Here is a 17,423-nt window from a genome sequence, read left to right as displayed (position 1 = left end):
ATCCAGGCCCAGAATCACTCCTTTAAGGATATTTAAATAAGCCTTGTCCCTGGTACTTGATGGAGACATTGGAACGGGTAAATGTGAGTGAGAGACTCGAGCCCCTCTGGGACGGAGGGCCGGTCCCCTTGCCAGGAACAACAAAAATCTTTCACAGTAATAAAAACTCCTCGGTTTACGTACGTTATCTCATTTCATTACCTTACCTCTCTGGCCTCGGTTTCCTTGCTTGTAGAGTCAGTGGCTTAAATTTAATGGTCTTCTGGAGTCTCTCTGGCTCTGGCAGTTCCTAATCTTTCAGGTGTCGGACGACCCTCTAATGAGAACGATGTTCTAGGACACTGTTTCTGATCTGGGTCTTACAACACCCTCAGGTGCGCCATAGTTACGGCAAGGGTCTCAGCGAATGTCTTGACGGCAGGTTGAAGGGAGACGTGCGCCATCTCCAGTGGCACCCTGGGAAGAGAGGGCGATGGGAAACGTGAACGTGAAATCCGACCTCCCAGTTCAGAGTTCCGGTGGAAGGACAGCTTGGCCCTTGGGGGGCGGACGGGAGCCTGAGCGTTTTTCTTGGCTCTGCCACTCACTGGAGGGTTCCTTGTGAAGTGGGAATCGTGGTTTATAAACTGTAAAGCTTCTGTAAATCCAAGGGTCGTAGGGTGACTGGGGTGGGGTGGAGGGGGCAGCCAGCCTGGGTCAGTGAAGCCTGATGCTGGGGTTTGCCGGCCTCTCTCTGTAGCCAACTGTGTCCCTGGCTACAGGGGACAGTTTGAGTAACCTGACGGAACCCAGTGGCTGCAGGCTAAGGTTAACCTGGAGTGAATGACCGGGCACGTTGACGGGGGCACCCCGGAGCTAACTTGCTTGGGAGATCTTGTGTAAAACACCCACCTACCCGGCGCCCCGGTCTCTGACCTTTGTCCTCATTGGGGTAGCGCAGTGTCTGCTTCTCAGTTTACGTTCTGAACTGTGATGTTCCAATAAGAAAAAGAAAGTTCAGGGGGGAAAGTTTTTGTTTCCCTTCTGTAGAATTGAGACAGTGCGTTTCCCTCCTTTCCCTTCTAAATTTTTCCATTAATATTGTCTCTATCTCTCTTTAGAATCCCAAGTAAATGCTAGCCTTTCAAAGTTAAGACAGAAATGAAGTCAAGCGAGGGAATGCAGAATTAAGAGTGCACGTGAGCAGAATTTGAAATGTGACTTTTCGTTCTGTCGTTTGTGGGCTCACAGAGCCGAGGGGCCAGTACCCAGTTTCTCCCCGCTGGCCGATTAAACCCACGTTTCAGGGTGTTGTGGCCGAGCGTGAAGGAGTTTCTAAAGTTCTGAGGTGGTTCTGATGCTCGGTGACCGTGAAGATCACCGAGTTTAAAAAAAATGGGTTCCGCCAGCTTTTTGGTATCTTCTGTCATTCTTTCCCCCTGCCCAGTGCTTGCCCTTCCTGCTCCTCCCCACCTGTGACGGTCCCCCCCCCCCCCCCCCCCACGTGTCTGCTGCGGTCCCTCTGCCCACTCCTGGGCCCTCTTCCTCCGCTCCAGCAGGCCTCCTGAGCTGTGTGGAGGGGTAGCCGGCCTTCCCTTCCCTTGTCTCTGTCCCCTGTGTGTGCTTCCAAGCAGCCTGACATTTGGGGATCCAGCAGCCTGCTGGGGCACTCTGACGTTGTGGCATAATAGTTAACAAACACATGCATTTGCTGTGTTGAAGGCAGTGTTGTAAGAACTTTACAAATGTTAACTCACTGAGTCCCTACAACAGTTTCCCATTTTACATATGGGGAAACTGGGACACAGATGTGAGCAAACCTCCGTAGGTCAAATGGCTAGTGAGCGTGGCTGAGGTTGGAACCCGGGCAGAGTCTGTGCTCTGAACCACCACATCATGGCCGGGGAGGGCAGATGGTCTGGGGCCCGCAGAAGTTTTATCTTTGAGTATGGGGCTTTGAGTTTACGTTTGGAGAGTTTTCTCAGGGTCTGACCTAGACTTTTATTATTGTGATTAGCACCTTAACTTAGACATTTGCCGTCAGGCCTATTAAAAAACATCTTCTTTTGTTTCTTTCCTTAGGTAGTGTTTGGAAACCATGTGCCTAGGCAGATGTTATGCCTTTCTCCATAACTCCACACTCCCAGCAACGCTCACCACACCCTTGTTTTGAGAACCTCTCTGAGGTATGATGTCTAGGCTGACCTGAGCTGGCCTTGAAGAGACACAAGCGACGTCTTTATGTTCCTCGGTGTTGTGTTTTGTTTTTTAAACTGTGGCCAGATATACGTAAAGACACTGACCATCTTAACCATTTTTCAGTGCACCGTTCGGTAGCCTCCAGTACGTTCACGATGGTACAGCCGTCACCACCCTCCAGAATCTTTCATCATCCCAGAATGAAACCCTGTACCCGCGAAACACTAACTCCCTGTCCTCTCTCCCCTCAACCCCTGGTACGCACTGTCGTACTTTCTGCCTTCGTGACCTTGACTACTCTAGGGAGCCTGGATTCCTAGGCGAAATCATATGCTATTTGTCCTTTTACGCCTGGCTGTTTTCACTTAGCATGATGTCCTCAGGGTTCATCCATGCTGTAGCATGTGTCAGAACTTTAAGCCTTTTTAAGGCTGAATAATATTCCATTGCCGGTTTATATCACATTTGGTTTACCCATTCATCTATCGATGGACACGGTTGCTTTCATTTTCTGGGTATCGTGAACAATGCTGCTGTGAACGTGGGTATAAAGATTACTCCTTGAGACCCTGCGTTCAGTTCTTTTGGGTATATACCCAGAGGCAGAGTTGCTAAATCGCATGGTAATTCTATGTTTAATTTTCATTAGGAACCACCGTATTGTTTTCCTTAGCGGCTGCACCTTTTTTTATTCCTACCGGCAACGCACAAGGGTTCTAACTTCTCCACGCCCTCGCCGACCCTTGTTCTTTCCTTCTTTTTTAAAATAATGGCCATCCTAGTGGGTGTGACATTGGTGGTTATCTAGCTGGACTCACAGGGTCCACTAGGCAAGGGTCTGGCCCTGAGAGGGCAAAAGTATACACACATAGAGAAAATAACGGATAAACGTCAATGTGCTCCTCGCCCACGTCCAGGAGTTGTTTGTGGCAAATCTTGTTTCATTCATAAAAACCCTCCCTGCCCTTTCCTCCTGCTCTGTGTCATTTCGAGACAAATCCCAGATATCACATCATTCTGTCTGTAAATATTTTATTACGTGTCTTAAAAAGATAAGGAATTTTAATATTCCATTTTGTCTGGTGGTAGAAAGGCACACAGAGGTGTTTCTTTAGATACCTGTTCTCTGCTGTCCCCTTGGAATGTCAGGGGCACATACAGCAGGCACACCGTTGGGCACCCGGATGTCGGATCCGTTGCCATATTGCCTTGTTGGTAAAAAGCTGCCTTGGCTGGTGCCTCGCTTTCCCGAAGAAGGCTGACTGTTCTTGGTCTGAGGAGCCATGGTGAAAGAGCCCACCCGGTCTCTGTTTGTTTGTTTATTAATGTTTTTATTTTTGAGAGAGAGAACGAGCAGGGGAGGGGAGAGGGAAGGGGGAGAGAGAGGGGAGACACAGCATCTGGAGCAGGCGCCAGGCTCTGAGCTGTCAGCACAGAGCCCGATGCGGGGCTGGAACCCATGAACTGTGAGATCATGACCTGGGCCGAAGTCGGCCGCTTAACCGACTGAGCCACTCAGGTGCCCCCACCTGGTCTCTGTTGAGAGGGGAAGGAGAGAAGAGGGAGGAAGAAGATGTGTGTGTGTGTGTGTGTGTGTGTGTGTGTGTGAGAGAGAGAGAGAGAGAAAGAGAGAGAGAAAGAGAGAGAAGGGAACCACAGAGATACCCCAAGAGTAATAGCATGTTCCTTGCTCCCACCTCCTCACCCCTGCCCCCTGAAAACCTTTTGGTTTTGGAATCTCTGGGACCTCACTTTGCTTGTGGTAGATGAGACCCAGAATACGCACAGACCCCCCAAACACGAGGGTGCCAGAAATGAGGAAAAAGTAATCCTGCGGAATGGCCACGTTTTCTTGGCTGGGGCCCTTTTGTTCAGGGAGTGGAGGCTTGGTTCCCAACAGGTCTGAGGCTACCAGCTGTTTGTTTAATTTTGGGTGTCCCTACTACTAGGAGATGATGCTTTTACAAAACTCAGTGGGAGGGACTCCTTGAGGAGGAGGCCGTGTGATCAAGGAGGAGTCCTGTCCCTCTTGCTTCTTAGTCTCTGTTCTGTTCCTTTCTAACAAAATGCAGCGCCCAGTTAGTGCTGAGATCTGTTTGCAAGTAATGAAAGGGAAAGGGGGTGCAGGTTACAGAGTATCAGTTTTTGTCTCAGTTCTCAGCTCCGTTTAAACTTTGTTTTTGTCTATACCTAGTTTCCATTTCTATCATCTCAGTGAGCTGTCAGGTGCTGCCTAATCCCAACTCCCTCCAGTTTTATCCCCTCTTTTTAATCTTAAAAAAAAAACAACAAAACACCACAGTTTTTTTGAGATAAGATTCACACGCCATGCAATTCACCCATTTATTTATTTATTAAAAAAAATTTTTTTTAATGTTTGTATTTATTTTTGAGACAGAGAGAGACAGAGCATGAGCAGGGGAGGGGCAGAGAGAGAGGGAGACACAGAATCTGAAGCAGGCTCCAGGCTCCGAGCTGTCAGCACAGAGCCCGACGCGGGGCTCGAACTCACACACCGCGAGATCGTGACCTGAGCTGAAGTCGGATGCTCAACCGACTGAGCCACCCAGGCACCCCATGCAATTCACCCATTTAAAGCACACAACTGAATGATTTTTAGTATATTCACAGAGTTGTATCCCCTTTTCTTAAGACTTAAGTCTACCCTGTGCCCTGCCCAGAGGTAGCCCTCCGTTTCTACTGATGTCACACTGTTTCCATCCTCTAGATGAGTGACCTTATTGTGGGGATGTTGGCCAGTAGACCCCTTCCACCGATTCAGCATTTTCACTTAATCAGCCATGTAGGAGCCCAGGATTCATGGCCACGTGCTACTCTGGGCAGACCCCTTCCCACTGGCAAGGCCCCACCAACCGCTCAAGGTCTCTCTGTTTATGAAGGAATTTTAAAAAGCGAAACACAAATAACGTGGCAAACTTGCCAACTTCTTGACTAGTAATAAACCTGCTTAGGATTCCACGGCTCTCCTTGAGCAATGTGAGTTCTGGACGGATGAGCCTGTCAAATCATCCCCCCTTTCTAATGGTGGATTACCTTCCAGTAAACACACTGGAGCTTAAAAAGAGACAATGAAGACATGAGCAATTATGCAATGTGTCAGGTGGTGGGAAGGGCTTTGAAGAAAAGACAAGCAAAGGACAGAGATTGATGGTGTGACCGTGAGGGTGGGGACTGGGACGTTACATACACTGGTCACAGGAGGCTTCTGACAAAAGGACATTTGAGTCAAGACTGGATGGAAGTGAGCAGTGAGCCCCTCAAGATCTGAGGGGAAGGGCAGTCCTAGCAGAGGGAACAGTAGACTAAAAGGCTCTGAGCAGGGGTGTGTTTGAGGAACAGGGCAGAGGCCTGTGTGTGCCCGAGCCAACTGGGTGACAGAGACAGGTGTGGGAGACGGGGCACTTAGACCCTCCTGGCCACGGAGGCTGTGGTGATGGCCGGAGCTCGCTCTGTGTGAGATGGGACCGTGTCGAAGGGGTTCAAGGACAGGAGGAATGTGATCTGATGGGTGTTTTTTTTTTTTTTTTTTTTAAATGTTTAGTTTTGAGAGAGAGTGCATGCACCAGCAGGGGAGGGGCAGAGAGAGAGAGGGAGACAGAGGATCTGAAGCGGGCTCTGTGCTGACAGCAGTGAGCCTGATGTGGGGTTCGAACTCACGAACCCTGAGATCATGACCTGAGCTGAAGTCAGATGCTTCACTGACTGAGCCACCCAGGCGCCCCTGGTGGGTGTTTCTAGAGCAGCAATCTGGCTGGAGGCAGGAAACGGTTGCATTTGGAGATGTTTTGAAGGAACATTTGATGGGATTTGCTCTTGGATTGGTTGCAGGGTCTGGTGGTGAGAGGACTCACGGATGCCCAGCCTGAGCCACGGGAAATTGAGAGTTAGACTCTGGACATATTATCTTTGACATGCCTCTCCAAGGAGAAACCCAAACCTTGAATTGAGGGGATATTGGTTTAATAATTTAGTGAGTGCCTGTTGAGGGGCTTATAAGACAGCGGAAGAGGGAATATTTACTGAAATAACTACAGCAAAAGTAAATTGTGCCCTCAAAGGAGTGAGGGACACAGAAGGGAGCCCAGGGGAGCGCACTGAGGTGACCCCACTCAGACAGAGTCCCTCTCCCTTCCTTGCCAGTGGGAAAGCAGTGCCCTTGTTGGCCTTCCATGGCACCCCCAGTTTCGTGGCGGCCGGGCTTTCCAGTGGGTCGTGTGTGGGGGCACTCAAGAGCAGGGTCTGGGCTTTCCCTTTGTGTCCTCAGTGCCAGGCACCATTCCTGGCATTGGGTCAATGTTTGGTGCGTGAACTTCTCCTTCTCTCCTCCCTCCCTCCCTCTTTTCTTTTCTTTTCTTTCTTTTCTTTTCTCTTTTCCTTTTCTTTTCTTTTCTTTTTTCTTTTCTTTTCTCCTCTTCTCTTCTCTTTTCTTTCCTTTCTTTTCTTTTCTTTTCTTTTCTTTTCTTTCCTTTCCTCTTCTCTTCTCTTCTCTTCTCTTCTCTTCTCTTCTCTTCTCTTCTCTTCTCTTCTCTTCTCTTCTCTCTTTCCTTTCAAGATTTTATTTTTAAGCAATCCGTACACCCAACCTGGGGCTCAGCTCACAGCCCCGAGGTGGAGAGTCGCCTGCTCCACCGAGCCAGCTGGGCGCCCTGAGCTTTTCCTTTCGGAGCCCAGGTTGTCCACGTAAAGATGAAGAGGGTGGACGAGGCCAGGGCACTGGAGTCAACCGGGAGGCTTCACAAACACGCGGGGATCCCTCCCAGACTTGCTGAGTCGCAGTCTCCTAGTAGGAGCCTGGGACTCTGTGTTAAAGTCACTCCCCATGTTATTCTTTTGCAGTCAGTCCAGGAGGAATCTGCAGACGTGTATTTGGAAGCCACTGGACCAGATCATTTCTGAGGTCCCCTTCAGCTCTAACATCCTGTGAGTCCTGTTAGAATGTTTGCGATATGACTCTGTCCCCGGGAAGTGGGAGTTTTGCTTGGGCGGAAGGGCCTGGAGGGGGAGGGGAAGCTGCCTCGGGGCAGGGCCAGCGGGCTTTGGGGAGGCGCTGAGGACCTGTCCTGGGCCGGAGTGAGCAGTGACAGCTTGCTTGTCCCTGTGGACCAGCTGTGTTGGGGTCTCAGAAATAGAGGTGAAGGACATGACCCTAGCTCTGGAGAGGCTTAGAGACCGATGAGTAAACCCAGGACCCCATCCCGCTGCGGGAAGTGCCACCATGGCGGAAGGGGGGCGGAGGAGGAGGAGGAGGAGGAGGAGGAGGAGGAGGAGGAGGTGGAGGAGGAGGGGGAGGAGGGCAGAGGTCTGGAGTCACAGCTCTCAGAGGAGGCGGGCAGAGGAGGGGCTCCTGGGGCAGAGCAGTGCTCAGGCACTGTCTGGGGCCAGTGCGGTGGGCCATCAGGTATTCTGTCGTCGGGAGGGAGTCTGCGAGAACCACCCTGGGAAGTGGCTGGAGAGGTGGAGGCCTGGAGCTCTCTCCTGCAGGTGACCGGCACCGTGAGCAGGACGTCTCTGTGATCAGATAGATGTTTCACAGCAACCGCTGTGGTGGAGTGTGCGTTGAAGGGGGCTAAGACCAGATGAAGAAGAAGACAAGTGAAAAGCTTTGCCATTTCGCCTGGGTCCACCGTCCGCTGGCACCTGCTTTCTTTTACTGCTGAGCATCTCTTTGGGCTGTGCTTTGCTGATGATTCAAATACCAGGTGTCTCGTGAAATGAGACACTGGCTACTGACTGACTCAGAACATCTGTGCCTTGGGATCGCTGAGACCCGTGTTCGGGAGGGCAGTGACAGGTCTATGGTAGAGAGTCACTGGTCCACTTTAGGAGCTAAGTTTTGTGTAGAAATCCAATAGTTGTAGGGGACTCAGAGATCCTTCGAGTTAGTTTAATTTTACATCATAAACTGAAGCCTGCCTGAGATCTCCTCCTGGGTGACTGTGACGGGATGGGGTGAAAGCCCTTCTCGTGCTTCCCAGTTTGTTCCTCTTTTAGCTCTCCTGTTCCCGGCCTGGGGCTTCATTCTGGGTCCAGGAACGTGGGACCTTTCCCAGGTCATTAGATTTCACTGAGTTCCCTTCTCTACCTCCCATGGGCTCAGTGTCTTTCTCTCATCACCGTTTAACCTGAGTCCAGACTAAAGCTTCTGACAACCCCAGGAGCAGCAGCTCGCTCGCTCACTCGTTCTCTTTCCCCTTGCCCAGCTTCCTTTCCTGCGACAGAACTTCCCCCGTCTGGCAACCAGCTCAGGTACCTTCTGGTCTCAGCCTGTCCTGAGTAAGCGTGGCCGCACGCACTTTCTCTGTGCATCAGACAGCTTGGATTAGTCTTTGCTCCGTTTCCTCTGGAATACTCCTTCTAAAGTAGAAAGCTGAGGGTAACTTCCACTTACCCCTTTGTAAACTCTAAGCCATTATAACAGTGATTGAACACAGATTATATCAGCGTGTAAGCCACATTCAGTCATGTGGAAGCAGGATAAAGAGTTTACCCACAGGTTGGAAAACATACACACATCCATCCTTCTAGACATCATCCGACAAGCGGTGGCAAATTCGAGGAAACTGAATTTGTGGTTCCCAGTCCAATGTTCCTTGAATCTTGCTGCCTTTAACTTTCATTGTATAAATCTGGAACATGTTATTTGCTTCCTTGGCTCATTAAACGATATACTGACTAGAGATCCAATTTTTCTTTTCTTTTTTTTTTTAAGTTTGTTTATTTATTTTGAGAGAGACAAAGAGAGAGAGAGAGAGAGTGTGTGTGTGTGTGTGTCAGTAGGGGAGGGGCAGAGAGAGAGAATCCCACGCAGGGCTCCTCTCTGTCAGCACAGAGCCCAACCCCGGGACCTGATCTCACGAAGTGTGAGATCATGATCTGAGCCGAAACCAAGAGTTGGAGGCCCAACCGACTGAGCCACACAGGTTTCCCGAGATCCAATTTTTCGTAATGCTTTTGGAGTGCCTCTGCCCCCTGGGTGTCCTGTTTCTGAACTTTTATTAATCTACCATTACTGAACTTAGTGTTGTTAAAAGAAACAGATGACCAAGTTTAATGTTGATTTGAAATTCAAAAGCGTCGGTGCTGAGGGAAAGGAAGCTCATAGGTTTAGTGACGATCCCTTCTTCTTAGTTCCTCAGAGCCTTTTTTTTTTTTTTTTTTTAATTTCTAGATCCAAATAAGTATGGATGTTACTACATGTATATATTTTACCTATAACAACTTCAGTATGCTTCTGACTAGTGGGCAGTTATTTCTTGTCTGTCTATATCTTTTATTTCAAACTTCAGAATGCTTCTCTCTTCTCTCTAGTATTTGTGAAAGAGAGAGAGAGAGCACAAGTGAGTGAAGGGCAGAGAGAGAGAGAGAGAGAGAAGTGGGGCTCACCCGATGTGGGGCTCGAACTCATGAACTGTGAGATCATGACCTGAGCGGATATCAGATGCTTAACTGACTGAGCCACCCAGGTGCCCCTCTCCTCTGTAGTATCTTAAGGTTTGATGAACAAATCTGTATGTGACTTATCCTCCCCCTTTCCCCAAACCTTCGTCTCTCCAGAATTAAAGAGTTCTAATCTGTAAGCTCTTACTAGAAGGCTCCTCTATCTACTTGATAACTTCGTTCTTGTTTCTTAGGACCTTTTCCGACTCTGGTATGCCTTTCTTAAGAAAGGGAACCACAACTGAACAGCACATGGAGCTGTGGACACCGGGCGGTTCTGAAAAAGGGCGAGATCACAAGTTGTGTGTTGTTCCCAGTATTCTTTCTAATAAAGCCCCATGTTTTCTGGGCATTTGGTGAGAAAACATGCAACGTGGTGTCTTCAGGGAATAGTCTGAGCTGATGGCCAAGCCTCTTTATCGAACTGCTTAGCTTAGAACCCATTATTCTAAAAGTGTCATTAAGGTTGCATTTTCCTAAATGTCCCTTCACCAAATTGGCCTCCAGTGATGCTCCTTTGCCATAATTTCACCCATTCATACAGCCTCCTGAGAACTTGTTGTCTTTTAATTTTGATTTTGATTTCTGGAACAGTTTTAAGGCTATTTACAATCTTGAAGGTTTCACTTTATTGCTTCACAATATATTTATTGAGTACCTAATGGAGAATGCAGTGATTAATGAGACAGGCCTCTTCCCTCCTGAAGCTTATAGCCTAATATTCTGCTAGATCATTGGTTCCCAAAGCATTTTGAATATGAGACCTCCTTTTTATTTCTTTTAGGTTTATTTATCTATTTTGAGAGAGGGAGAGAGACAGAGCACAGGCAGAGAGACAGGGAGAGAGAGAATCCCAAGCAGGCTCCACACCATCAGTACAGAGCCCGATGCTGGGGCTTGAACTCACAAACTGTGAGATCATGATCTGAGCTGAAATCAAGACTTGGATGCTTAACTGAGCCATCCAGGTGCCCTAAGACCTCCTTTAGAAATTTTTAAAAATGTTTATTTATTTATTTTGAGAGAGAGAGAGAGAGCAAGCGCGGGCATGAGCAGGGGAGGGTCAGAGGGAAAGGAGAGAGAGAGAGAATCCCAAGCACACTTCGCCATCAGCGCAGAGCCTGATGGAGGGCTCGATCCCATGAACTGTGAGCTCATGACCTGAACTGAAATCAAGAGTTGCATGCTTAACTGCCTGAGCTCCCCAGGCGCTGCACTGAGATGTCCTTTTTCTTTGTTTTTTTTTCTTCTTCTTTTTTTCATGAAATTTATTGTCAAATTGGTTTCCATACAACACCCAGTGCTCATCCCAACAGGTGCCTTCCTCAATGGCCATCACCCACTTTCCCCTCCCTCCCACCCCCTACCGACCCTCAGTTTATTCTCAGTTTTTAAGAGTCTCTTATGGTTTGCCTCCTTCCCTCTCTGTAACTTTTTCTTTCCCCCTTCCCCTCCCCACTGGTCCTCTGCTGAGTTTTTCAGAATCCACGTATGAGTGAAAACATATGGTGTCTGTCTTTCTCTGCCTGACTTATTTCACTCAGCATAATACCTTCCAGTTCCATCCACATTGCTGCAAATAGCCAGATTTCATTTCTTTCTCATTGCCACATAGTATTCCATTGTGTATATAAACCACAATTTCTTTATCCACTCGTCAGTTGACGGACATCTAGGATCCTTCTGTAATTTGGCTATTGTTGAAAGTGCTTCTATAAACACTAGGGTACAAGTGCCCCTGTCCATCAGCACTCCTGTATCCCTTGGGTAAATTCCTAGCAGTGCTACTGCTGGGTCATAGGGTAGGTCTATTTTTAATTTGAGACCTCCTTTTTAAATTAATTTTTTCAGGGCTCCTTGGTGGCTTAGTTCAGCATCTGATTCTTGATTTTGGCTCATGGTTCATGAGATCAAGGCCCATGTTGAGCTCTGTGCTGATAATGTGGAGCCTGCTTGGGATTTTCTCTCTCTCTCTCTCAAAATAAATAAATGAAGTTAAATTAATTTTTTACAGATCCTCATTCAGTAGTGGTGTTTATTTTATTTTATTTTATTTTATTTTATTTTATTTTATTTTATTTATTTTTTATGTTTATTTTTGAGAAAGAGAGAGAGAGACAGAGTGTGAGCGGGGGAGGGCAGAGAGAGAGGGAGGCACGGAATCTGGAGCAGACTCCAGGCTCTGAGCTGTCAGCACAGAGCTTAATGTGAGGCTCAAACCCATGAACCACAAGATCATGATTTGAGCTGAAGTTGGATGCTTAACAGACTGAGCCACCCAGGTGCTCCGTGGTGGTGTTTTTAATGGGTGGTCATTGGGACTACCTATGTGGATATGACGGTCATTGGGACTACCTATGTGGATATGACGGTCATTGGGACTACCTGTGGGTTGGGATCTACCATTCTAGGTAATTTATGAAAGCATTAAGCTTGTCTTGAACTGGTCAGTGGGTTAGAAACTCCACTGTTCACGGTTCCTCATAAATGACAATCACAAACACAGCACACACGCATACAACATTCATTCACCCAAGTTCTATGGCATTCGGTTTTTAAAATTGTTTTTGGTGAAATATGGCGTTTAAAGTCTATAGGGGTTCTGCCTACTAGTTCTGCCATAATCATATTGTTTATATCCCCTCAAAGAATTCTAATAAGCTGATCAGGCCTCCTGAGGCCCTTCCAGGGTTAAGGTGTTCCCCCTCTCATCCACTGACATATTTACTTAAGTGTTTGATAAAATTTCTTGGTCAAGTAGTAGACCCTATAATAAAAAAAAAAAAAATGGGGATTTATATTTACTTTCCTGAGGAGAAACTTCTTTAGAGAGGATATGGCATCAGTCTGACAGTCCTGGACTTGCTCTTTACCCGCACGGGATTGCACATAATGTCGCACGGTTAGCCTAGGCCACAGAGAACTGGCGGGCTCACCACGCCTGGCGTTAGCCCGTCCAGATGCTGCGCGGTGAGCCCAGCCGGTGCTCTCTGGGCCGCGCCAGGTGTCTGAGCTGGTGTTGGTGGACACGGGGCAGAGGCCATAACCAGGCTCTGGTCCCAAAGGCTGTCCCCCGGCAGAGCAGGTCTGAGGTTTGCGCTTCCCAGCCCGAGATGGGCTGCAGACGCCGGCACGCCGATGCTTTACGTCTTGACCACACTTTCTATTTTAATTAAGTTGTTTCACCAGTTTTCTAGCTGGCAGTCCCCTGCTGAGTCATGCCAGATGTGCTTCGAGAATTTTATATTAGTGATTTTTGGAGTCCTCTGTAAGAAGCTTCTCAAGTGTTTTGGCCTCCCTAATTTCTTCTTTCTTTATTTTTTATCTTTCCTTTAAAAATTTTTTTTAATGTTTACTTATTTTCGAGACAGGGGGAGACAGAGCATGAGCGAGGGAGAGGAAGAGAGAGAGGGGGACACAGAACCTAAAGCAGGCTCCAGGCTCTGAGCTGTCAGCACAGAGCCCAACATGGGGCTCGAACTCACAAACTGCGAGATCGTGACCTGAGCCGAAGTCAGACGTTCAACTGACTGAGCCACCCAGGCGCCCCTATTTTTTATTTTTGCTTAGAGTGCACATGTGAGTGGGGAGAGGGAGGGAGAGGGAATCTCAAACAGGCCCCACACTCAGCGCAGAGCCCCACACGGGGCTCAGTCCCACGACCCTGGGATCATGACCTGAGACGAAGTCAAGAGTTGGGCGGTCAGCCTACTGAGCCACCCAGGTGTCCCTTTTCTTCTTTTTATATGAAAAAATATAATTTAATGAAACTACATAAGCAGTACAACATGAAATAGTTTGAATAAATAATTTGAAAATGCAGATAAACGAAAGAAAAGAATCTCATCATCTATTGAGATACTTTTAAGATTTTAGAGTGTTTCTCTAGCCCTTTTCATAAAAACTGTACGTTAAAATTTTTTGTTTTAAGTAGAGATTGTACCATGTATACACTACAGCATCCTCCCCTGCCTCCACGTTGTATCAGGAGCATTTCTCATAGACATAAATATTGTCTTATGATGTCTAGTATTTAATTGTGTTAATATACCGTAATTTATTGAACCAGCTTTCTATTGTTGGAACTTTGGTTGTGTCTCATTTTTTGTCATGAAATACTTTTGTTATAAAAAATTCTGCAATGATTATCTTTGCGACATGCAAATATCACATTTCTGGGAGTAGAACTGTTTTTTTTTTTTATTTTTAAAAATATTTATTTATTTTTGACAGAGAGAGAGAGAGAGAGAGAGAGAGAGAGAGACAGAGCATGAGCGGGGGAGGGGCAGAGAGAGGGAGACACAGAATCGGAAGCAGGCTCCAGGCTCTGAGCCATCAGCACAGAGCCTGACCTGGGGCTCGAACTCACGAACCGTGAGATCATGACCTGAGCCGAAGTCGGACACTCATCTGAGCCACCCAGGCGCCCCTGGGAGTGGAACTATTGAGCCTTATGTAGGCATCGCTAACTTGCAGCTAAGACAAATTGTATCAATTTATACTTCCTTCAAAATGCCTCTTTTGCTACATCTCTGCCAATATTGGGAATTATTATTTTTTAAAACTTGGGTCAATTTGGTAAGCCAAAATGGCTTCTCATTATTTTAATTTGTATTCCTCTAATTTCTTGGGAAGTAGCAGCTTTTTTTTATGGAATAGCTGTCCACTTGTGTTTTTCTTCATTATGTGCTCGCCACCTTTGCTCATTTTCTAAGTGGGCTGCTTATCTCTTACTTACTGCTTCGTAAGAGCCTTTTCTGTAGTAAAGACATTAATGATGGTAACTGTTGTGTTGCACATATTCCTGCTGGTTTGTTGTTTGTCTTTGAACCTTGTGCTGGCAGGTTTTTGGCGAGTAGAACTTTTTGTTGGTAGTCTCTTTCTTCCTTTGCTTTTATGATAGGTTACATTTTGATTAGTTTCTATATTCTACTTATAAGCAATGTGATGCTTACTTTAGAGCAAGGTTTAGAGAAATGGAAACAGGTACGCCGTTAGCCCCTTATTCACTGTTACTGATTGCTGCTGGTTTTGGTTTCCCTACTACAAGTAAATAGAAAACAGGACTTGATCTTTGGCTTTTAAAAGTGTCAGCTTTGGTATTTAAGGTCCAAAGGTTATAAAGGTTTTTCCTGCTTCTGCTGTCGAGCAGCCACCCCATTTCCCTGCAAAAGTTACCTCACCTTCCCCCTGACCGATCTCAGCCCGTCTCTGAGATTCCCCGATGTGGAGGACCTGGCTTTCTTCTGATGTAATCTCTCTCTGCTTTAAGCTCCTGTGACCTCACGTTATCCTCACACACACCACCAACCACTTCCTCTCCTCCCTCATGTGCTGGTCTCAGCTCCGTAAAAAGACCGGTCTATTCTGCCCTTCTCCTTCCATCTCTTTTTTTTTTCCCTCTAGACTGCACAAAGCGGGGGTGGGGGTGGGAGGGGGAAGGAAATAAACGCACACGGACATCACAGAGGTGTTTCCTTACAGTTAGCACCAGCCTGCATGGTGGGGGACTTGGTATTGGGGTGCCAGTGCTTTGCACAGTACCCAGTCTGTTCCCCTTGCTTATGGGCTCCTATTTCCAGGAGACAGTCGTTTGTGTCCAGGAACTTTACATCACATTTGAAAGATATTCCGCCAGCCCATATTTAGTGTAGACAATTGGTATTTCACTTTATTATTATCTACCAGAATTAGATATATTCCCAGAGCAGAAGGTATTTTTCATTTTCTGTAAGAACTCTCAAGTAGGCAGATATGTTTTGTTGGGGGTTGGGGGAGGGGCAGGAGACCAAAGCTGCGAAACTGTGGGTCCCAGGAGGTGGTAACAGATACACCTGTGCTATGCCACCTGCTCCCTCATGGTTCTAAGTATTCCCCCCCCTCCCCCGTCACCCGCTGCCCTGTTTATATCCCACTTTTAAAATTATAAATGCAATCTATCAGCACAAAAAAGAGTTTGGAAAAAATAACCCGCCAGTAATCCCACCACCCTACAAATTATTTTTCTCTTTCTTTTAATCTTGGCTCAACTGCATACTTAGTTTTACATGGCTATAGTCTAGCGGCATTTTTGTATTAAGTTTTTAACTTAACTTTAACTTTGTATTAATAGCATTTTCTATTAATTTTTTAACAACACTGTATATTTATCTGTTTTGAGAGAGAGTTGGGGGAGGGAGGGAGGGAGAGAGGCAGAGAGAGGGGGAGGGAGAGAATTCCAAGCAGGCTCCTTGCTGTGAGCGCAGAGCCCGTTGTGGGGCTTGAACTCATGAACCGCGAGATCATGACCTGAGCCAAAATCAAGAGCTGGACGCTTAGAACTGACTGAGCCACCCAGGTGCCCCAAGTAATTTTTTTAAAGATTTTTTTCTTTTTAAGTAATCTCTACACCCACCATGGGGCTTGAACTCACAACTCTGAGATCAAGAGTTGCACTCTCCACTGACTGAGCCAGACAGGGGCTCCAACACTATCACTAGTTTTCCATGTTGCTATATGAATTTCATAATTAGGATTTTTATTGGCTGCCATAATAGTCTATCGATGATTTAATCATCCTCTGTTCTCGGACATTTAGATTCTTTTGTGCGTGTTTGTCCCTTTTGTGTTGTTTTAATCATACTGCATATTTCCGCATACAGCTTTTGGGAATTTTTGTTGTCAGGATAAGAACATGGGCCTTGGGGTCCCTGGACCCGAGGATTTGTCACGTAACTGGTTCTGTGCAGCTACTCTCCTGCTTGCTAAGAGTCATGTCTTTCTTCATCCAGACAGGTTTTCAGTATAAACGTGTAAGAAATGTGCAGGCAAGCGAGGCTCTGGGATGCCGAAGCAGACGCGGGAGTTGTGGGCAGAACAAGGGAGATGGTGGGGTTTTTCTTCCTCTTTCCAGCAGGTGGGAACCAGCTAGCTTCTGTTTCATCTGAGCGTGAGTGTCACAGTGACGTCCTGACAGAGGGCCTCTTTCCTAGGGCCCTGGGTTTCCTGTCACAGCAGGGCCATAGTTTTCCTTCTCCAGAGCATGAAGGAGACAGGTGGATCTTGTCTTTGAGTATTAAGTTAAAATGAAATTTGGGGCTTCCCCAAGACTGTTCTCCAGCCCATCTGAGGACCATGTGGCTGCCGTTTTGAGAGTCATCCTGCACCTCACATTTAGTGGTCCACCTACCAGCCAATAACAGTTTTAGGTGAAAATTACGGCAAGCAGACACTAGCTAGAGAAAAAAGGGCCTGAGAGGTGACACAATTTGCTGGAGTTGAGTTTATTTATGAGACAGCATACATCCTGGCAGTAGCAAATCATCTTAGATTTGACTGAATTCGTGCAACAAAAAACACAAAGCTATACAAAATTCATGATTAAATAGTAGGAGGCAAATTAGCAGAAGTCCTCGCCAAGTCTCATATATGAATCGGAAGATTTCTAAAGAAAGGAGGCGCGGAGCCATACCTTTGTTTTCTCGATTTTTCTTTTAGTTTGTTTTTAGGTCTCGGTGATTGGGTTTTTACTAGCGCACGTGCTTAGGGAGTCACGCTAGTCCCTGAGAAATTGAGGGGGCGCGATACGAGCGTTTTCTCCTTTTGGCTATGCAACCAGTTAGGAATTTCCAGGTATTGATGTTTAGGGCCGGCCAGGTGGCCTTGTCACTGCGTGTAAACTTCTCTTTCCATCCGTCCCCCAATGTCCCCAGCATTTTGGAAACCTGTTGGGGTAAAACTCAGCCGTGGGGTTCACGTGTGTGCACCCCGGCTGTGTGCGTGTGTGTTAGTGCGATGGGCGTGTGATG

General features: G+C 47.0%; 2 protein-coding genes across 4 annotated transcripts in view; both read left to right on the top strand.

Annotated features, from left to right (window-relative positions):
• SLC28A1 (solute carrier family 28 member 1) overlaps positions 1 to 17,423 on the top strand; it is a 233,135-nt gene that overhangs the window by 71,948 nt on the left and 143,764 nt on the right. The gene's annotated exons all lie outside the window — the stretch shown is intronic.
• The window catches only part of ZNF592 (zinc finger protein 592), a 48,790-nt gene that overhangs the window by 10,933 nt on the left and 20,434 nt on the right, over positions 1 to 17,423 (top strand). Inside the window, 1 exon segment of the mRNA XM_053888643.1 lies at positions 7,036 to 7,119. The gene's annotated coding sequence lies outside the window, so the exon portion shown is untranslated.

Source organism: Panthera pardus, unplaced genomic scaffold (genome assembly GCF_024362965.1).
Source record: "Panthera pardus isolate Hobbes unplaced genomic scaffold, ASM2436296v1 HiC_scaffold_23, whole genome shotgun sequence".
Classification (NCBI taxonomy): domain Eukaryota; kingdom Metazoa; phylum Chordata; class Mammalia; order Carnivora; family Felidae; genus Panthera; species Panthera pardus.
Note: the sequence above shows the minus strand (reverse complement) of the source record. Positions and strands in the feature narration are given on the sequence as shown.